General features: G+C 44.5%; 1 protein-coding gene and 1 long non-coding RNA gene across 10 annotated transcripts in view; one reads left to right on the top strand and one right to left on the bottom strand.

Annotated features, from left to right (window-relative positions):
* Positions 1 to 23,263, top strand: part of RALGPS1 (Ral GEF with PH domain and SH3 binding motif 1) — a 412,834-nt gene that overhangs the window by 340,368 nt on the left and 49,203 nt on the right. The window lies entirely within an intron of this gene.
* On the bottom strand, positions 4,473 to 13,810 carry LOC112547046 (uncharacterized). Its single transcript, XR_003090789.2, has 3 exons — positions 13,674 to 13,810; positions 5,870 to 6,279; positions 4,473 to 4,610 (listed from the first exon to the last, which is right to left on the bottom strand). It is a non-coding gene; the product is annotated as an uncharacterized LOC112547046 (long non-coding RNA).

Consider the following 23,263-nt stretch of genomic DNA (forward strand, 5'->3'; position numbering starts at 1 on the left):
TTCATCCTCTCGGTAATTAGAGGAAGTGTAGCTTTTCGTTCTTGTGGGTTTTTTTAAATTATAGTTTTTTAAAATGTGTTGTCTTTTCAGGACACTTGTTAGTTTTATAGTCCCTACTTGAGCATGGTACCAGCCATATACCCTTTTTCGTTGGTATCTAGGGGCTGCTGTTGCTCCAATGTTAAGGAAGCAGCCTGAGTACTCTCAAGATAGTATCTATCCCAAAGTCTTATGCTGAAGAATCCAAAGGCTTGGAAGCATGGATTCAAAAACTTTTGAGGGGGAAAAAAATCAAAGCTGGTCAATCAGGCATGGAGATGCTTAGACTGCAGGTTCATTTGATCTGACAAAACAATAAGCATCCTAGATCTTGGCATTCCACCAGCCAGCTAGTCACACTTGGAACTGAAGAAAGAAGTCTTTCTCCAGAACACTTTCTTTGGTGAGAGCAGCCTTGTGATTGGGAGCAGGTGTGGGTAATGTTTTCATACCAGATGCTGTCATTTTTCTGGCAGTTGTTACTCCAGTGCTATCACTCTGATTACCACCCACTCTTTTGAACTAGAATTCTGCCTGAGAATCTGGTTTATTAGTACACATAGTGCTCCTCTGAATGAAAAAGGTATAAAATAAGTATTTCTGTGAAACAGACTCAGTTCCCTCTCTGGTGTTGATGCCTAAGCTCCCATTCTTTCTATTTAGAGCTCTGCATATATATCAGGAGTAGCAAATCTAAGGCCTGGGGGCTTGATGCAGCCCCCAGCTTGCCTGGATCCAGCCCCTGAGGCTCAGAGCTCCCCTCCAAGCCCACTCCTACACTCTTCCTCCTGCTCAGACCCCACACCCGAAGCCTGTACCCGGCAGCCCCCTCCCACATACTGAACTAGAAATGTTAAGTGGTGGGTATTTAACTAATCGAGTAGTTGATTAGGACCAAACCCCGCTGCGGCTCTGCAATTTATAACGCAGTAGGAGATGGGGGCAGGCCCAGTGGGGTTTGGTCCCATACCTGGTGCAAGCCGAGACTGAGCTGGGCTTCCTGCCCAGCTTGCAGCAGCCCCTGTCCACAGGGGTCCCAGCACCAGCTCCTGCTTCCCCACCCACTTGCTGCCTCTGTATCAGAGACAGAAACAGAGGAGTGAATTTGAGTAGTCGCCTGCTCCCTTACATCCCTATACTGTACCCCTCATTTTTGCCCCCTCCCCAGACTGTAGAGAGGCCCACAAAATCTATTAGCTTGTGCCCCCCTAGGCATGTGGGCAGTGTCTTTCTCTTTCTCAGTCAGGGGCCATGCCAGTGAGGGTTTGGTTGGTTTTGGTGTTGTTGTTTGGTTGGTTTGTGTCTTACTTTTGTGCAGCTCCCAACTGATTTTTCTGTGGGTCAGTGGCCCCCAACCCAAAAAAGGTTCCCCACACCTGATATTTATCAATGAGCCGTTCTCCCTGTAGTTTCCAGCTCAGCTGACAAATCTGGATGTATTATTATGTTGCTATCGTTTGCCTAAAAGCTGGATAGAGAAGAAGAATGCTGCACTCACAAAGTTTTCTAATTAAGTTATTCACTTTGGAAAATGAGGGAAAATATAAATATTTCTCTGAACCAGACTAAACAGATCAGCATTTGTAAATTGTATTTACTGAGGTAGCATCCATTATTGTGAAAGCTGAACACGATTTGCCAGCTTTGTCATTTCTTACCCAACAGTAGATGAGAGGACGCAGACCTGATCTGGTAAGCAATTTTACATTCAGAATAACATTTATTATAATCAAAATCTAGACCACTGAGTGACTGTGATGGGATGTACAAATCCCACAATGGACCACATTGGGTTAAGGGATTATTTCGGGCTAAGCCAACCCTGCTCTACCACAATGCCATCAAATGCTCAATCTGCTGGAGGAATTAAGACCAGGAAATAGCTCACTTTAGTGGCAGAGCTGGAAGTCAGCAGACCCATAGCAGCAGTGTAGAGCAGAAAGAAGCCTAAAACTCTGACATAACAGCTCGAAGGGGCCCTCCTTGAAGGTTGGGAGGATCTACCCCAGAGAGAACCAGAGAGGTAAGTATCCTGTGGCTCTTGGACATTGTTAACATAAGAACAGCCATACCAGATCAAACCAAAAGTCTATATAACCCACTATTCTGTCTTCTGATAGTGGCAATGCCAGGTGCCCTAGGGGGAGTGAACAGAATAGGTAAACAAGTGATGTGGATGCATTGGAGAGGATCCAGTGGAGGGCAACCAAAATGATTAGGGGGCTGAAGCATATGACCTATGAGGAGAAGCTGAGGGAGTTGGGTCTGTTTAGTCTGCAGAAGCGAAGAGTGACTGGGGATTTGATAGCAGCCTGCAGCTTCCTGAAGGGAGGTTCCAAAGAGGATGGAGAGAGGCTGTTCTCAGTAGTGACGGATGGCAGAACAAGGAGCAATGCTCTCAAGTTGTGGTGGGAGAGGTCCAGGTTGGATATTAGGAAAAACTATTTCCCTAGGAGAGTGGTGAAGCACTGGAATGGGTTACCTAGGGAAGTAATGGAGTCTCTATCCCTAGAGGTGTTTAAGTCTCGGTTTGACAAAGCCCTGGCTGGGTTGATCTAGTTGGGATTGGTCCTGCCTAGAACAGGGGGCTGGACTTTGATGACCTCCTGAGATCTCTTTCAGCTCTATGGTTCTATGATTCTATGATCCATTCCCTGTGACTCATTCCCAGCTTCTGGCAGATAGAGGCTAGGGACATCATTCCTGCCCATCCTGGTTAATAGCCATTGATGGACCTATTCAGTGCTTGCTTTGTATAAAAAAGGGCGGGAGGGGGTTGGTATTAGGGTTGCCAGATGATTTCACCAAAAAAAGGGGGGGGGGATTTGTCAAGCAAAACCAAAAAACACGGAGGTGCCAAAATGCATTCGCAGCCCTTTTAATTGTCGCATGTCCCGAGCGGGCTTCCATCCAGCATGGTGCGAGTGCTCCCAGGGCCGGCTAGGTGCTGTGCTGGGGAAAAGCGGCAAGTGCTCCCCAAAAAAGGTGACGGTACACCGTTCCGGTGTGTACCATCACAAAAAAAGCACTGGACCTATCCTCCACAAACTTATGTCGTTCTTATGTGAACCCTGTTATAGCCTTGGCCTTTACAACATCCTCTGGCAAGGAGTTCCACAAGTTAACTTTGCATTACATAAGAAAATACTTCCTTTTGTTTGTTTTAAACTTGCTGCCTATTTTCATTTGGTGATCCCCTAGTTCTTGTGTTATGAGCAGGAATAAATCACACTTATTTACTTTCTCCACACCTATCATGATTTTATAGACTTCTATTGTATCTCCCCTTAGTTTGTCTTCTCATGGTAGCTGTTCCATACCCTTGATCTTTTTTTTTTTGCCCTTCTCTGTACTTTTTCCGCTTCTAATTTATCTTTTTTTGAGATGGAGTGACCAAAACTACTGCAATCAGTGCTCAAGGAGTGGGTATACCATGGATTTATTTAGTGTCATTATGATAGTTCCTTTCATTATCTGTCCCTTTCTTGTGGTTCCTAACATTCTGTTCACTTTTTCGACTGATGGTGCACACTGAGTGCATCTGTGGTGTCCAACCAGTTCTAAAGCAGTAAACCAGTATTATGACTACAGCTATAACGAGCTAGCCACACTTACCCGGCCAAATAGCCATATGTGTCTAGTGGCTAGCATGTTGGACATCATGGGAGTAGATGTTTCCAGAGAACTATCCACAATGACTCCAAGATTCTTCTTGAGTGATAACAGATAATTTAGACCCGCATCATTTTATATGTGTAATTTGGATTATGTTTTCCAATGTACGCTACTTTGCAGTTATCAACACTGACTTTCATCTGCCATTTTATTTCCTAGTCACTCGGTTTTGTGAGATCTTCACAGTCTGCTTTGGGCTTAACTATCTTGAGCAATTTTGTATCATCTGCAAATTTTGCCACCTCACTGTTTATTCTTTTTCCAGATCATTTATGAATATGAAAACCCCTTCTTTCTTATCCCTTCACTGGGAGGGCAGGAATCCATGGACTAAGATGAAGCAGGGGAAGATGAAGAGGGATGAGAGGAAGAAGCCTTGATTGCCAGTAACTGGCTTTGGCTCTCCCCCTCCCCCCCCCCCGCAACCCATAATCCTCTTGACAGTTAGGAGTTGTGGTTGGGTTCACTAGGCCTCGTTCCCCAACCAGCCCCCAAGTGAGCACTGTTACAATGACCAAAGAGAGAGAGAAAATAAAATGTTCATCCATAAAGTTTGTATCATCCTAGTTTATAAATTAATTAAAGTCATTTAAATAAGATGTTAATAATATACATAAAATATTGGTGCAGCCATGCAAAGAGGAGAAAAATGAACTTTTCTGTTTAATAATTTTACAAGTGTGAAAAGAGTAATGATTTGGTACACTGGTGTTCATTAGAATGCCAGAGCCCAGCAAGTTTCAGGTTGTTCTCTTTACTTCCTTTGTGCCATATAAATCTTGTGAGTTTAGCTTAGGTGATTTGTACTTTCATTCAGCCAAAGGAGAACACTTCTCTGGAATAAGCAGTAAAACACATTCAATTTTCTTTTCTTTTTTTCCTCCTACTTTCAGCCCCTAAAACACAAGACAAAAATTCTGAATGCAAAACAGAACTTACTACTTGACTTGAGAGTTTATTTTGATTTTTCAGACCAAGGTAAGCTTAGAAACTCTTAAGAATTCAGTGTCAATACTGGAAGTGATCCAGATGTGGGAACAAAAGAATAAAATATACACCAAATGTGTTTTGGAAGGAAACATTTTTGCAGAAACCCCACAAATCTGTCACTTGAACAGTTGTTTGTTGGTTGCAGCCTGAGGAAATAGTTCACATTAAAACAATACACCTTTTAAAACTAGAGAAAAAGGGCCAAAGTAGATATTAAAATAATGTGTATTCTTCTAACAGGGCCATAGAAAAGACTGGCTTGTGTTTGTGAGGATTTGTTTTCTTAGTTAAAATACAAAAGTGGGTCCTGACATGCCATATGATTACATTTTATATATCTAAAATGGATGTTTATGTTTTAGCTACTATTTTGATATTGTTCATATTTAAATGGCCCCTTTATAAATACTTCGTAAGTTCTCACCTCCCTTAATGTTGTCAAGTTCTCACCTCCCTTAATGTTGACAGTAGACTCAACAAACCAGATACAATAATAATTTACCAATGCCGTATAAACCCAGTTTGAGGGACTTCATGTTTTATTTTATACAGATTGTTACATTCTTAATGCCAGGGAGAAAAACTCCCTTATAAAAAAAAACACACAACTCCAGGCTTGGGAACCTAGAGATCTTCAGTCATCCTAAACTAAGCAAGTAGTATGGCAGTGTCCTGATGGGATCTCTTCAGTGGCACGCATATCTAGATGCTACTCTGTACTCACAGGTAGTTCCATGAGTAACTGCCATCCGTGTTGAATAAGGTTTGCAGAACTTATTTGCAAATTATAAAACTGAATTTCAGTTTACGGTATCACATACGGTGGAACTTTTTTACTCCATATGCGTAACACTTCTGCTAATCCACTGGTTTTCTGTAATCAGGTAAATGGGCACCCCCAGAAACTCATTCAAGTCCCTTTTACAGCAGGCTTTTTACTGTATTTAGCAGCTATAGAGGTATGTCTGCTGTAGCATTTTAGCAAAGTTTTAATCATAGTTAAAATTATTTCCAGCTAAACCAGCTTGTGATAAGTACCATAAACTTTTAAAATAAACAACTCTGTTTAGCCTGCCATGTAAGGGATACCGTCTAGAGCAATGTTTTAAACCGTTGTAATTCTTTTATCATTTTTCTATATTCCCAAACTAAAATAGGAGATTACCATAGAATTCTCCTGTATTTTTTATGCACAATCTTCTTAAACTTAATTCCTGGTGAATATAGCCAATCCTCTTGGATCAGTGGGTTGTGAGAAGATGGGGTTTTCTATCTGTAGATTTAGATTTCTCCTGGGTTTCCTGCGGGATTGCATCTGTTTAGAACAAAACTTAAAATAGTGACTGGAAACCAGATCTTCTTCTTCAACTGATGTCCCTGTGGGTGCTCCACTGTTGGTGTCAGGCTCGTCCCAGCACCGCACATCAGAGTTTTGAACAGCAGTAGTCAGCTGGACCGCTCATGTACAGTCAGCATCTCGCGATGTTCGCGCCCTTTTCCTCATGCTCTCAGTCTGGCTGCCACCAGTTCCGTTGTTACTGGCCTGTCGCAGATGGAGCGATCTCTTCTCCTCAACTATTTAGTCACAAAAATAAGAATTCCGTAGTTAGTTACTTGTTAGTTCTTTTTCATAGTTTATAGTCGTAGTTAGTTACTAAATCATCATTCAATTAAAAATTTTTTTTGGCTTACTGGCCACTTTTCTGACAAAAAAAAACAACAATCAGAAACAAAGAAGAGAGAAACAAGAAAGAAATACTTAAAGTCAAGACGGACTCACGATAGTTTCTCTCCCACAATGCTGGGCTCACCAGGTTTTAAGAAATGTGACATCTGTCACGAACCCATATCGGCATCAGACAGGCATTCTTCTTGCATCAGATGCCTCGGAGAGGCACATGTACCTCAGAAATGTCTGCTTTGTTCAAAAACCTAAATCCAGGGCTTGTCAAGGCAGAGATATGTGACTCCATATGCTCCTGTTTGATAAAGCGCTTCAGCCTTCAGACTCGATATCGTCCATGGCTCCTTCTGACCCCCCCCCCCAGGGCCCAAAAATGCAGGGCTTCTTCTCCCACTACAGGGTCTTTACCAAAAAATTGCACTTCTCCGGCATGCTCTCTACCACCCGTACTGACAACCAGGATCAGCACTGCAGACAAGCCCGGTAGGTCCGGCACCACCTCCTCACATCCAAAGGCCCTCTCAGACCCGAAAAGCCATCCCAGGACACCGTTGGTACTGACAATGTGAACCGATTCTCAGTGCCTGCCACCGAAGGCACCGGCAGCCACACCTACAAAAACCCTGGCACTAGCACCATAGTCCATGGCACCAAAACTACCAGCCGCTTCGGCATAGGCATCCCACACCTCCCTGGCACCGGACTTGCCCGACAGGCCATCGGCACTAAGGAAAGAGCGTGCAACATCAGGTACACCTCATAGCCTTAGCCCCCCCTTGCCAATCTTCTCACCAGCAACGTCCCCTTCACCACCGGCACCGAGGTCATCACCACTATGCCACAAGTCTCTTTCTCCATTACCTCCGATGCTGGGGTGTGCTTTCCATTGCACCACCCAGCCAAGACACATGTCCCTTTCTCCTCCTTCCTCCTCCAGGGGCTCGATGACTCTTCACCACTCCGTGACCTTACCAGGATGTGCAACGTGTTGGGAGGAAAACAAGAGCGTCCATTCTTCTAGACACTCATCCCCAAGGCGTTCGTACCATAACCATCATAGGTACCAACACAGCCATTCACAGTTTGGTCAGCCGATCACCACTGGCACCACTCTTCTTATTCAAGACACTGGTCACCGACTACTGCAGACCCCCTTATCCGCAACACTAGGAGCTGTCCCCTCAGCCTACCCTTAGGCATTACAGCCCACCTCATATCCCTTCCTTCTCACTACACCATTTGGAACCGGAAGAGGGTCAGTTATCAAAACTCGATGATCAGCAGCCTTACACTTCCCCTACTGATCATTCCTCATCCTCTCCAGATGAAGCCGTCATCCCGGGAGATACGTCACCTATGGATGATCTTAAACAGTTCCAAGAACTGTTCAAAAGGATAGCCGCTAGCCAGGAGGTCCAGTTAACTTAAGTTCAGGAGAAACAATATCGTCTCCTTAAAAACCTTCAACCCTCCCACCATGCAAAAATAAGCGTTGCCTATAGACCAAAAAGATCTGGCAGATCCCAGCCCCTGCTCCTCCTACCAATAAGAGGGCAGACCAAAAAATATTTTGTCCCAACCAAAGGTTTGGAATTTTTATTCTCACACCCACTACCTAACTCTTTGGTCTTGGATTCAGCCCAACATAGGTCAAAGACTCCACAATATAAGAACACTGCAGCGGAGAAAGAAAGCAAACACCTGTACCTGTTTCTCAGGAAATTATATTCCTCAATACTTTTATTATGTATCACCAATTTTGCCGCTCTGTTGTCGAACCACGACTTTGACAATTACACCAAACCACTAATGGAGCATTTGCCGGACTCCAAAAGACCCATCCTAAAGTCCATAGTCCAAGAGGGATACATGACTGCTAGAACCGAACTTCAGATAGCACTAGATGTGGAAGACACAGTGGCTCATTTCACCACCTCCGTGATAGTCATGAGGAGGTGCTTGTGGCTACAAACTGCTGGAACTGCAGACTAAAGTGAAGGACCTCCCATTCAACAAACAAAAATTGTTTGCCAAGAAGACGGACGAGGTCCTCTACTCCAGCAAGGACTCAAGGACCACTTTTTGTACCCTCGGTATGTATACACCTCCATACCGCTGGCTTTGGTTTCTTCGACCATGAGACTCTGTTCCAGGCACAAGGATTGCTAGGAAGAGATGGTATCCACCTAACCAACAGAGGAAAGAGCATCTTCGCAGGCAGGTTTAAAAATCTAGTGAGGAGGGCTTTAAACTAGGTTCATTGGAGGACAGTGATCTAAGCACTGAGGTAAGTGGGGAAGTAGGATACTGGGAAGAAACACAAGGAGGAAGGAGAAACAAAGGAGGACCCCTGATTTGAATGGAGAAGGTAGGGCAATCAACTAGTTCACTAAGGTGTACACGAATGCAAGAAGCCTGGGATATAAACAGGAAGAATTAAAAGCCTGGCACAATCAAAAAACTATGATTTGATTGGAATAATGTAGACGTGGTAGGATAACTCACATGTCTGGAGCACTGTCATGGAAGGGTATAAACTACTCAGGAAGAACAGACAGGGGAGAAAAGGAAGAGGAATATGTATGTAAGGGTATGTCTACATTTGCCCCCTACTTCGAAGTATACCGAAGTTGCAAATCAAGCCCAGGATTTAAATATCCAACGCTTGATTTGCATGTTCCCGGCCGGTTGCCATTTTAGAAATTCACTGGCCCGGAGTAACTGCCCGCATCTACATGCGGCAGTGAAACAGGAATCCGATTTAAAGCCCTAACTCAAATTAGCTGGTATTCCTCCTGCAATGAAGTTTACCAGCTAATTCGAATTAGCTTACAAGAACTGGAAACTTAGACAGATGACTAGGCAAGAGTATAAATCTATTGCTCGAGAATGCAGGGGAGTAATCAGGAAAGTGAAAGCACAATTGGAATTGCAGCTAGCAAGGGATATGAAGGGTAACAAGAAAGTTTTCGACAGGCATGTTAGGAATAAGAGGGTGATCAGAAAGGGTGTGGGGCCCTTAATGGTTAAGGGAGGTAACCTAGGGTACGTCTAGACTACAGGCTTCTGTCGACAGAAGTTTTGTCAACAGATACTGTCAACAAAACTTCTGTTGACAAAGAGCGTCTAGACTACATTGAGTTCTGTCGACAAAGCAAGCTGCTTTGTCGACATGGTAGTGTAGACGCAAAGGACAGTTTACATTCAATAACACCTTCTGTCGACAGAAACTCTGTCGACAGAAGGTGTTATGCCTCGTAAAATGAGGTTTACCAGCGTCGACAAAACTGCTGAGTTCTGTCGACGTTATGTTGACAGAACTCAGCGGTAGTGTAGACGCAGGTATAGTTTTGTCGACAAAAGTCTACTTTTGTCAACAAAACTCTGTAGTCTAGACACACCCCTAGTGACAGATGATGCAGGAAAAGCTGAACTACTCAATGCTTTTTTTGCCTCTGTCTTGACAGACAAGGTCAGCTCCCAGACTACTGCACTAGGCAGATACTCTAGATACTGACCACTGTTGGCAAGGTACTGGGCTAGATGGACCTTTGGTCTGACCCAGTATGGCTGTTCTTATATTCTTACAGTGACACAGACATTCGAGTCCCTAGGTCTGATCATCAATGACCAAAAATCCCCACTAGAGCCAACCCAAACCCTAGAGTTCATAAGGGCTCACCTGGATTCCACCACTGCATGAGCTTATTTATCTATGCAAAGGTACCAAGCTATACGTAACCTACTTTCAATACTTACCTTAAGCCTTACGGTTCCAGTCCTCACATCTGCAGCTCATGGGCCATATGATGGCCACAACATATGTGGTCCACCTCGCATGATTGCATTTCCGGTGCCGACAACATTGGCTAGAGTCGGTGTATGTTCCCACAAGACACCGTGTTCACAAGCGGGTCACACCTGCCGTAATAGCTTCCCTCAAGTGGTGGACCAAGCCATACAATCTCCATGCCAAAGTCCCATTTCATCAACCTCAACCATCTGTTCATATCACCACAGACACCTCTCTTGTTGGTTGGGGTGCCCATATCCATTCATGGCCTATGGACACCATGGGAAGCAACTCTTCATATCAACATCCTAGCGCTCAGGGCTGTTCTCAATGCCTTCAAGCATTTCAGAACACATATTTCCGGTGCCATGGTCAGAATCCTCACCGACAACATTGCTACGATGTACTATATCAATTGCCAAGGGGGAGCCAGGTCCTGCTTCCTTTGTGCAGAGGTGGTTTGTCTCTGTAACTGGTGTGTCCATAACAAGATCACCAGACCACGAATGGGAACTCCAACAAGATGGTCTCCTACAAATCTTCCACTGTTGGGGCTTCCCTCGAATAGACTTCTTTGTCTCCTACAAAAACTCGAAATGCAGACAATACTGCTCCAGAGCCAGGATCAGCAAGGGTTTGTTAAGCGACACTTTCCTCCTCAGCTGGGCAGGTCCATTGCTCTGTGCATTCCCGCCCACCACACTCGTCCTCAGAGTTTTATAGAAGATCAACAGGGGCAAAGCCAAAGTGATTCTCATAGTGCCTGTGTGGCCTCGCCAGCCGTGGTTTCCCTTTCTTTATTGGATAGCTCTCCACTCACCTTATCCCCTCCCCAAACTTACCAACCTACTGATCCAAAACCATGGGTCCCTTCTTCACCCGCAGCCTCATGTTCTCCAATTGACAGCATGATTCCTCATTGGTTCTCGGACTCCATAGCACTCTGGAGTAGCTATCGCATCACTGAAAGTACCCCTACCGGCTGTCACCACCTTCCGACAGTCTATGGACGGCATATCCATATTTTCACTCCTTCCCACCAAGCAGTTCCTAAGGTGTTAACCAATCTCAATCTGCACCACAGGTGGACAGCACCCCTCCCTATAGTCACAATGAACATGATTTTTCTATTGGCAATTACTCCTGCCCAAAGGGTCAGCAAGCTGGTGGCTTTAATGGCAGAGCCTCCATACACTGTCTTTAACAAACATAGTGTTATAATATGTCTTCACCCAGCCTTTATCCCTAAGGTATGCTCCAAATTTCATATTAACTAACCCATCATTCTTCCGGTGTTTTTTCCCACGCCTCACACCTCCATTTTGGAAGCATTACTACATACCCTTGATGTATGTAGAGCACTAGCCTTTTACATCAAGAGGATGCAGCACTTTAGGAAGTCCCACTAGCAGACCGCTCTAAAGGACAACCATTTTCCTCTCAACACATCTCGAACCTCATAGTTTCCTGTATGGAGACATGCTACACCATCCGCAACAAGCCATTTCCGACAGCACCCAAGGCTCATTCTACCAGAGACATATCAACATCCGTGGCATTCCTGTGAGGAGTCCTTCTTAGAGATATTTGCTGGACACCCACATGGTCTTCTAATGTACTTTTATGAAACATTACGATATACTGCACCATTTGGCCATGGACTCATCAGTGGCCTCAGCAGTACCTTTCACAGCTATTAGACTATAACTCCAAGACCCGCTGTCCAGGTGCTCTTGAACACCTGCTACGAAGTCACCAACAGTGGAGCACCCACACGGACTTCTCTCGAAGAAGAAGAGGAATTTACTCACTTCGTGCAGTAAGGACAGTTCTTCAAGATGTGTCCCGCTGTGGGTGCTCCACTACCTGCTCTCCTCCCTGCTTCGGAGTCTCTGTTCGTAATTGTCTTTGTTTCAGATCCTTGTGCGGACGAGAGGAACTGGTGGGAGCTGGACCACGCACATGAGGAAAAGGGCGCAAACGTTGCGAGACGCTGACCGCGCATGTGTGGTGCAGCTGACTACTGCTGTTCAAAACTCCAATCTGCGGTGCCGGGACGAGCCCGAAACCAACAGTGGAGCACCTATTTCGAAGAACCTTCGTTACTGCACAAGGTGAGTAACTTCCTCTTTGGAGCCATTCCTACTCTCCACTCTGCAAGGAATTCTTTTGATGATTCAAACTACCAGACATTTTGACAGACTCACAACCAGTTGTATTTCTTGCTTTGCAGGAATGCTCTTATTTGCTACTGGTCGGACACTGAATACCACCAGCATTTTGTAATATCCATGTCCCATTTTTCAATGACCCCCACATTTATATAACTAAAAATACACTATTAAAGTAAATCCAGTGTGACTTGCTGAAGAATAATCTCTGAAGTGGTTTAGCTGAGTTAGATGTATAAATTCAGATTGGGAAAGATTAATTAAATATAACGGGTGTAGCGTACTGTTCCCCATGATAAAAAAAAGTTTTAAATATATCCTTTCAACTCAAGCCTATATATGTTACTAGAAAATGTACCTGGTGTTGCTCAGGTCCTTATCTCTATTCATTTTGGGGTTTTGAAAAATAAAATGAAAATGTACATGCTTCATTTAAATCATTGCTGGAGGGCTGGGAATGAGGGGTTCAGTATGCAGGCTTCCCTGGGGTGAGAGGACAACCCCATCCCTCTCTTATTCCAGTAGCTGGGGGCCAGGAGAGAAGCACTTCTCCATGGCACACTGCAGCTTGAATGGGCACAGCGGAGGAAGGGGTGCATGTCCCCTGGCTGTGGCAAGTTCAGGTTCATGTGCCCCCTGCACTCCCCAGCCAGAGCAAGGAATGCAGCAAATTGCACGCTTTCCCCTCACTCCCTGACCAAGGGGAACAGCCAGCAATGTCTCCCTACAAACCTGGGGGGAGGGTTGAAGGACCCCCTGCTTTCCCTAAAGGGCACTTGGGGAGTGGCAGGCTTAGGGCTGGGACAGCACTGAACAGTATGGAGACACTCCCAACCAGCCATTTTCACCTGCCAGCTGGTTCTCTCTCCTTTCTGTATGGTTTTAAGCATCTCTATATGAATTGGGGGGATTTCTTGAATATATAGTTGGATGGACAGATTTGTTCAGTCAGACTCTCTCAAATATATAGTAGATTTAGATTTATAGCATAAAATGTCTAGGAGTAAAACCCATACTAAGGACTTTCTAAATACTAAGAAAATTATCCTCCTCCTGTTTTCTATTCAGTAAAACTTGCCCTGTGAGATCCTCCAAAGCTTTTTGATCCTGCTGCCCTCTGGAAGCTAGCCAATTCCCATGCCAGTAGTACCTAGGCAGTGACTGTTGTGGGACCATGGGTGAGTTCTGTGCTAAAAAGGGATGTGTGTTTCTAACTGCTGGGAGTGATTGCCAAGTTTGTATTCTTAGATGGACTAGTCCTGCCCTGTTGCAGGACATACTTAAAATCTCTGTCATCCTTATCCTACCTTTCTGACATTACCTGCTTCTTCCATTCCTGGTTCTCAGCCAAGCCAGGAAGCTGATTCCTCCACTACTGGTCATCAGTCAAGCTGGCAGAAGGGATTGGGATTACACTAGCTCACTTGTGATAGTGTCCCTGAACTCAGAAGGGGTAGGTGGTAAGACAATAAAGAAAGCAAACCCTTTTCTGTTTAGGAGGTAGGTGGGGGAATGGAGCAGTGCAGCAGCCACCATAACAGAAGTGGAAATCCAGTTGCTACTTTCACATGCAGTCAAATTCTAAGATTCTAAACATCAGCAAATTCTAAACTGAACTGCATTGAGAATTGCCTTCAGAACCGCAGGTCCTTACCACTTTTGCTAAATGAGAATCTGTATGAGCTGCTAAAGCAATCCTCTTCTCTGGACACACAGGCTAATTAATGCTATTTAAATGAATATGATTTTAGGGCCATTAGTCTTTCGCAGTCAGTAGTTCTCATACTGTGGTCCATGTACTACTAGTGGTCTGCAGCTGCCTTGCAGATGGGCTGCAACTCAAGACTCAACCTCCCTCCTCCCTCTGCAGCTAGGAGCTGCCCACTGTCACCCCTTCCTGTGAAGTTGGAGCACCAGCTCCAGCTTCCCACTGGGGGGAGCCCTGAGCCTGGTGGCCCAGATCCAGCTTGTGACTGGAACAAGCGGCTTCACGCACCTCTGGTTCCTCTTCTCCCCAGCTGGGGGAATGGCAGCAAGGAAACTGCTCACCTGTAGGCTTTCCCCACTGCTCCCATTGGCCGGAACTGAAGCCAATGGAAGCAGTGAGAGGTGGTGCCTGGGAGCGGTGGGGGGGCGTGGAGCCAGGTAAGCACTCCCCATTCTCTTCCCGCTGAGACCTCTCACCCCGCAGCGCTCTTATGAACCCCTCACCACCAAGACCTCATACCTCCAGCCCACTCCTGCACCCTCCCTCACTCCCAGACCACCCACCCTCACATGCTCCTGCACCCTCCCTTCTGACCAGACACTCCACCCCCAGCCTGCTTCTGCACACTGTCTCCTGGCCAAACTTCACACCCTCACCCACTCCTGCACCCAAACTCCAAGCCAGACCCCCTGCATCCTACCTCTCACCCAGACCCCCCACCCTCATCTTCTCCTGCGCTCCCATCCCTGTCGCAATCCCTGGCAGCACCCTCCCACATACTGAACCCCTCATGTTTGGCCCCACCCCAGAGCCTAGCGGGAGCTCACAAAATCCATTAGCCCCAGGACCAGAGAAGAGTTAATCTGGCCTGTGGGAAGCCCTGAGCCTCTGTCCTCCCTGTCCCCCCCATAAGGCTGGAGCGCCAGGGAAGTGAGGTGTCAAAGTAGGTGGCCACATCAGTGAGCGTTGGCAGTGTGTGTTTTTTGTTTTTGTTTTTTTGCCTCTCACTTTTATGTGGTCCCCGAGTGATTTTTCTGTAGATCAGTGGCCTCTGACCCAAAAAATGTTCCCCATCCCTGCTGTAAATAAAGATAATGTTGAAACCTTTTGTTTTGGACATAAATTAATATTTTACTTTATTTACAATGAAGTTTGGTAAGCTAACATGATAAAGTTAAAGCACTTAATCTGTTTAATTATTTTGATTCTGATTAATATTTCCTTCATCGATTATCTATGTTCCCTTATGTCAGGCCTGGGGAAAATATGGCCCGTAGGCCGGACCCAGCCTGCCAAGCCACTGGATCCGACCTGCAGAGGCAGCGGGAAGCCCCAGGCAGGCTTCCCTGCTTGCCCCGCAACCCCACGTGCCATGCAGAAATGCAGCTGTCGGGCTTCCTTTCTGTTTCAAAACTCAAAGGGAGGGGGGACATTTCAGGAGCCACCCCACCCATAGCACAATCCCATTGGCTGGTTTTTGGCCAGAAACTAGCCAGTGGGAGCTGCCTATTGGAATAACAGGCAGCCAAGAAGAATCATGCCCCTACTCCTCAGCCCAGTGTCAGCCGATGGTCAGGACAGTGAGTAGTGTGTGTGTGTGTTATACACCCGAGACTTCAACTGCTGGGACTGGGGTCCCTTCGCATCAGGCAACCTGGAGAAGGTTGACAGGCGCCCCAAGAAGTTTACAGGGAGAGCTTATTACACCTCAGATTTTGACTGCTAGGATACATGATCCCTTCACAGCGGGCAGCCTGGGGAGGCTGAGAGATGCCCCAACGGATCTGTCCCCTGGAAGCGACACGATCCAACACTCAAGCTTTCCCTATATCTGTCCCTTATGACCAGCTGGAGTTCTTTTTAAAATTGTGCTTGATTCTGTTACAGCAACTGAAGGAGTCAGGTCACAGCTTAAACAGTTACTATTTTATTGTTACAGGGTAAACTTAGGTGTTAAATGCTACTACTGTGTTACAGATAACACAACCACTACAAAGGACAGGACAGAAATTACACTAATAAGTCACTTATAGGTACCATGAAACCCTTTTAGTTCTCTGAGCTCTTATTAAATGCATGCAAAATAGACACCTGGCAGGTATATATCCTCACCCCTGCGTTCCAGACTTGGCGTGGCCAGCGTCTTTCTCTCAATACCTCGGGAAGAAGTAGGGCAAGGTTGGGTGTCCCACAGATCTCGGGAGTCAATCAATACCTGCCAGCAGGTGTAGATGATTGGAGCTCAAATGGGGTGGGCTACTAAACCTCTCTTTATACCCCTTCCTGGTCTCAAGTGGCCAATTAGGAAAAATGGCTTTGAACACCAAGTTTCCCACGAAGGGTGCAAAGCATAATTCACACCTGGGAAAATGCAGACAATGGGCACTTCTGGTATGTGATGGGCTAAGATTCCTCTCCTGGGAGAGTGCAGGCGTGTCAACTACTGATACTAGCCATCAGGGCGACGGGAGGCCCCGGGTCATCAGCTAGCCCATTTACTGTCTGGTTTCTGTTTATGGTAGAGTCAGGAACAGGCAGCACACCTGCATTCCCAGGGCATCAAAGGCTGACTGCCTTTCTCTTGCTCTCTGGGGGGGGAGGGGAAAAACAAGATGGGGTTCATGTCTGGCTACACCCAGTTATTCAGTGAAGCACATGGCCAGGCAAGCTGGCCGGGAAACATTTTAAGCTCAGCAAGCCTGAGCTCTGCAGGCAGGCAGGCTGGTTTGGCTGCTGGTTGGTAAGTCTCTTGGCTACATCCTGCTTCTGGCATCCGAGCCCCTCCCTACCCAAACCCTCTGTCCCCCTCTTGCACCCATAACCCCTTCCCAGCTCTGGCACCCCAATCTCCTGCCCCCGATTATAATTCCCTTCCACCCTAGGTCACATCTCAAACCCCTGCATTCCAGTCTCCTGCCCTAGATCTCAACCACCTCCTTCACCCAAATTCCTTCCCAGACTCCAGTCTCATTCCCGCATCCCAATCCCTTACCCCAAGCTCCCCTCTGCATCCAGCTTCCATCCCAGACCCTGCATCTCCTCCATTAATATCATGGAAGAGTTTGTCCCTCAACCACTTTCCAAAATCTTGGAGTGTCCCCTTCTCCCCCCGTAAAAAATTATAGCCCACCCCTTACTTATGTTATAGTTGCATATTTACATTTTTATGCTCCAGGACCCTAATGAATAATTTTGAATAATTTAGTATTTAAGGTAGTTAGAGGCAAGCGAAGGCATTTTGTCATCCTGGGTGGTTGGCTGGTGATCCATGGAAAGGTTTCAGTTATGCAGGGTGGGCCATGGGCCAAAAAATTTGAGAACCACTGATCTAAGTTAACAGCTTTCTAGCTAAACTCTTGAGTGTGACACAGTGTACAGGAGACCCTCATGATTCACGGAATCGCTATTTGTGGTTCCACTTATTTGAAGGAACTGGCCTGGGTGGGGAACGGGAGCTGTGGGGAACTCACCCCAGCTCCTGGTCCCCATGGTTAATTCTCCCATGGTTCCCAGTGCTCGTGGTGAGCTCAGAAGCTGCGGGGAGCTCTCTGCCTCAACTCCCAGTATTCATGAATTTTGCCATTCATGGTGGTGCCACCACGAATAGCAAGGGCTTCCTGTAATTCTCTCTTATGACTCCCTCATATTACCAAACATAATATCATGATAATGATTAACCACTTCAAAATCCAAGAGGAGATGGGTGTCTCCCCTTCAGGTCCTTGATTTGAATTGCCTAGCATTAAGGTGGAAATGGTGTTTCCTTTCCATTGCATTCTCCTGCTTCCTCTCTCCCTTCCACAAAGTATAACAAAGATCATTGCATGGGAACATCATTTTTCTTAGTGAAGTTCCATCTGTCTGTGTAAGGCTCAGTGAAAACAGTTTCATTTGTCAGTATTTCTGTTTCCAAAATATTGGAAAAAAACAACTGTCCACTTTCCACCTGGATTGCCAACCAGTTTTCCAGTAAATCAAAACAGGAGACAGACATCTGATTGAAATGAATGTCTCACAACAAGTTATCTTTTGCATTAGTGGTTATGGTAATCTCATTACATTGACGCATGTTTTATGTATAATTGTGAATAGTGCTTTTATAGGAAAATTGCATCTCCTCATAGGAAGAGATTTGTCATAAATAGTTTTAGACAGAAATTTAAAGCTATGTTTTTCAGGGACTCTTCTGATTCACAAAACTTGACTGAGATGGTTTACAAGTCCTTACTGCAGTAAAATCAGGATATTAATGACATGCAGAAAATGAAATTGTTCACGTTGCTCAATTGAATGCCTGAGCTGACAAATGGCGTTGTTGGCTAAGAGATGCCCAGCATTAATAGTTCATCCAGCAGTCAGATTGTTTTGGAAGATACAGTTCAGTATTTTTTCCCAGAGCAAAGGGGAATATTTGACATAATATGTAGCAGATATGTTTACAGTTCCCAACATCTGACATTCTTTAGAACTAGAACACAATTAAATGCAATGTTCAATGCAGAAAGCTACATGCATGATTTCAGGAGGATCTCAGTGTCACTCTGAAAAGTAGTTCTTCAGCACACAGAAAGTTTGGTTTTTTTACAAATATTTTAAACATTTAAAAAAAACAAAGAAATACTGTAAAAGAAACATTCAGTGTTTAAAAAATAGATGCTAACTGTAGGGACCTGATCTGTGTTTTATATGATGTTGACCAGGTCCACGTGAGAATTTCCAAAGCATTAGAGTGTGAACTCCGAAGAGGGATCTAGATATTTTTAACAGCCCTTTTATTCAAGGATCAGTTGTCACAGTCCTCCCATGCCTTATGAAAATTGGCTTATGAATATGCATAACTTGAAGATTCTGTGTGCAGAAAGGGTAATGTAACGTCAGTTTTAGAGTTACAATCTACTCAAGCTATATATCCTCTTTTTGTGTATATATCATTCTTGTATGTGAAGTTAGAAATATGAAGTATGGATCTGTTTATAATTCAGTGTGTGCTAACAAGGAACATTAGTGATATTTAATAACTCAGTACTCAAACCAATGGCCTGTGAATGCTCATGTTTGCCCTGTACACCTAAACTGCAGTTGATTATAGAAAGACTTATGACCATACCACCTGGTATTGGGATACATCTTCAACCTGATATTTTTCCATGAAGTTGGGGGGGAGGTGTTGAACAAAGGATTCTTGCCTGGGGGAAAGACTGAAAGAATTGAGCTTGTTTAGTTTAGAAAAGAGAAGACAGAGAGGAGATATGATAGTGGTTTTCAGGTATCTAAAACGGTGTTACAAGGAATAGAGAGAAAAATTGTTCTCCTTGGCCTCTGATAGAACAAGAAGCCAGGGGCTTAAATTGCAGCAAAGGAGATTTAGGTTGGACATTAGGAAAAACTTCCTAACTGTCAGGGTGGGTAAACACTGGAATAAATTGCCTAAAGAGGTTGTGAAATCTCCATCTCTGGAGATATTTAAGAGCAGGTTGGATTGACATCTATCAGAGATGGTCTAGATGGTGCTTGGTCCTGCTGTGAGGACAGGGGACTGGACTTGATGATCTCTCATGGTCCCTTCCAGTTCTAGTATTCTATTATTCTATTTAAGCATTGAAAAACCATCAGTCCTTTGTCTTCAGTTGGACTTTGAAACAGCCTCGCCCATCCTAAGAGGATACTAGATACAGCCCTTTCAAGAAAGATGTGGAGAAATTGGAAAGGGTACAGAGAAGAGCGACAAGAATGATTAAAGGTTTAGAGAACATGACCTATGAAGCCAGGCTTCATGAACTGGGCTTGTTTAGTTTGGAAAAAAGAAGATTAAGGGGGGACATGATAGCGGTTTTCAAATATCTAAAAGGGTGTCACAAGGAGGAAGGAGAAAATTTGTTCCTCTTGGTTTCTGAGGACAGGACAAGGAGTAATGGGCTTAAAGTGCAGCAGGGGAGGTTTAGATTGGACATTAGGAAAAAATTCCTAACTGTCAGGGTTGTCAAATATTGGAATAAATTGCCAAGGGAGGTGGTGGAATCTCCCTCTCTGGAGATATTTAAGAACAGGTTAGATAGACATCTGTCAGGGATGGTGTAGACGGAGCTTGATCCTGCCTTGAGGGCGGGGGGCTGGACTCGATGACCTCTCGAGGTCCCTTCCAGTCCTATTATTCTATGATTCTATGATTCTAGACAGTGAAGAACTATGACAAGCTGAAGACCCAGGCCAGAGTGTACTTCAACTCTAACTTTCTTAGTGGATTAGAACTAGCTAGTGTGTGTGTGTGGGGGGGGGGAGTTCTTTCATTTCAATTTAGTAACCTATTTGACTGTTTTCACTTGCCAGGACTTGCATCTAATTTTTGTACTTAATAAAAACAGTTTTGTTTCTCATCAAGCCCAGTGTAAATAATTTTTACTGTAGGGGGGATATGGAGTAACCACTGTGTTGTTTTCCTGAGTGATGAGCCTTCTCAGACCTGAACTGTGTTACTCTGCGGTGGGGTGATAACCAATGTTCCCTCTACGCTAGGCGGCAGCACAGCTTCACAGGTGATTAATCAGCACTACCCAGTCAGACGCTCAGAGTTTCATGCAGGCAGCTGACTGACAGGGCGGGGCTGATTAATCACCAACTCTGTGCCTTGTCTGGAGGAGACAAGAGGATCTGGCCCAGCAGAACAGGATGGTGGGGAGTCCCAGAGGGTAAGAAGGTGAGTGCCCTCGGCATGATCGGCACACTAGGGGACTTTTGTGATTCAACCTGTCATGTTTCCCTTTTAGACAGCACTGGTGGTGGAAATCAGAGGAGCAGGTTTTTCAGAGGCTGGGTTGAGGATGAAGCCCATTATCTTCCTTAGAGTCTCAGTCATAGATAAAATCTGTTATTTCTTGTGTTTTCACTGTGCTTTAGAATAGAGAAATCCATCACTATTGAAACCCCATAATACTTACTGACAAGAGAGTAAATGGGCTTTATTCTTACCTCAGTAGAGATCCATAGTAATGCCCCAGAAATCGGGGATTTGCACTGCTCTAACTGGGGACAGAATTCAGCCAAGTATATTCAGCCCTGGAAATGTCCAAAGAATTTAAGTACCATGCTATTTTAATGCATTATTTTTTTAGCCCTAGATCAGGTGACACTTAAGTGTTTTTTAAAAAAACTAAAAAGTCATACAACTGGAAAGGCAGAGATACCAGGACATTTGCACATTTGTAACATTTGGCAATAGATGCACTGCACTAGTGATATCATCTGGATGGTACTTCCAATATTTTCAATGCATAGGAATGCATCATTTTCCATGTAAACACTTGGTCTGACATTTAGTATGCTATTTGTTTTAATGGTTGCCTCAGTAACCAGTAAATAGTTTGTGCTGAGTGCTTTAACAGCCAGTCATTTTGTAGAAATGAGCATGGTCAAATCCTTGTGCAACCCCTCGACTGCTGCCTCATGGTTTAAGTGGCCACTTTCCTGGTGCTGTTGTTAAAGTAGTATTGGCTGAGCTTCCAGGATAAACTCCCACATGTTGGGTTGTTTTGTTGGTTTTTTTTTCCTCCCAGAAGTTTACAGCCCAGGAGGAAAACGTTGTACTTGTATGAAACATGGTTTCATCAACTTGCCCTGGAGCACTTTGTCCTTAAAAGTTTTCATAACCCATTTTTGAAAATGATTGATCTCAATCAAGAAATGTGTGGAATTTCACATGGAATACACACATCAAGCAGAACTGACCAATTTATCTTGTCCATTTGGCTACCATTTTACCACATTCTGCAGCACCTAGAAATGCATAACATTGGACCCATGGGTCTTGGAAAATATTTGCAATATGTATTCCATTCATTTTACCTCCTTTCCTCATTTGTCTTCAGGTGTCCTTCTCACAAGAGATTACTACAGCAAGAAATAAATCATCTGTTCCAGCTCGAAGCCATAGAGTCAGGACAAAGGCTTTTACTCCTGTTATTTCCCATAAAAGGAAGGGAAGTTGGAGACTCATACTAGACCTCTGAGCACGCAACAAGTTTGTGAAAGTTCCAAAATTTAAGATGATCATTCTAGCAACAGTCATTCCAGCACTGAAACAGGAGGACTGATTTTTGGTCCTTAACCTTCAGGACACTTATTTTCATATCTCAATTCTACCTTCCCACAGACTGTTCCGCAGATTTACACTAGAATAAGACCACTACCAGTACAAAGTACTCCCTGTCAGGGCTTAATTGGCTCTAGCAGCATATTCTCCAAGATTCCCAAGGGAGCATCCTCTTCCCTTACTTGGATGATTGCCTCCTCAGAGCCTGCTCTTTCACAAAGGCTTGATTGGTTACTGAAACCACAATAGGCTTTTTTAAAAGAACTTGGGTACAGACCAGTACCCAGAAAACAATTCCCATTCCTGTGCAGAACCTGGCGTATTACAGGCCAGAGCACTCCAACCTTGTTCCTCTCTTTGGCCACACTCAGAGAGACTGTACAAATCAGCACTCAGATATCAGTCAAACATTGATGTACCTTTCCTCCATGAATGTATCTAATTCTTTTTAAACACAGTTATATTCTTGGCCTTCAAACATCCCCTGGCAATGAGTTCTACCAGCTGACTGTGTGTTGTATGAATCTCCTTATGTTTGTTTTAAACCTGATGCCTGTTCATTTCATTGGGTGACTTCCTAATTTGTGTGTCATGACAAGGGATAAAACTTCCTTATTCACTTTTTTAACATCATTCATGATTCTATAGACCTCTATCATATCCCCCCTTAGACGTCTCTTTTCCAGTTTTATTCATCTCTCCTTATAATGCAGCCATTCCATACCACTAATCATTTTTGTTTCCCTTCTCTGTTCTTTTTCCAGTTCCGATATATCTTTTTGTTGATATGTGATAACCAAAACTATTTCCAGTACTCAAGGTGTGGGCATACCATGGATTTGAATTGTCATTATGGTAGTTCCTGTCTTTAATCTCTGGCCCTTTCCTTTCATTGTTAGCTTTTTTTGAGTGCTGCTGAACACTGAGCAGATGATCCCACACAACTAGCCATAATGAGTGCAAGATCCCTTTCTGCTAACAATTAATTTAGGCCCCATTGTTTTGTATGTGTAGTTAAGTTTATGCTTTCCAATGTGTATTACTTTGTATTTATCAGCAGTGAATTTCATCTGCCATTTGTTGCCCAGTCTTCCAGTTTAGTGAGATTCCCCAGGGC

This window comes from Pelodiscus sinensis, chromosome 23, assembly GCF_052426305.1.
Source record: "Pelodiscus sinensis isolate ZL-2025 chromosome 23, ASM5242630v1, whole genome shotgun sequence".
Lineage (NCBI taxonomy): Eukaryota > Metazoa > Chordata > Testudines > Trionychidae > Pelodiscus > Pelodiscus sinensis.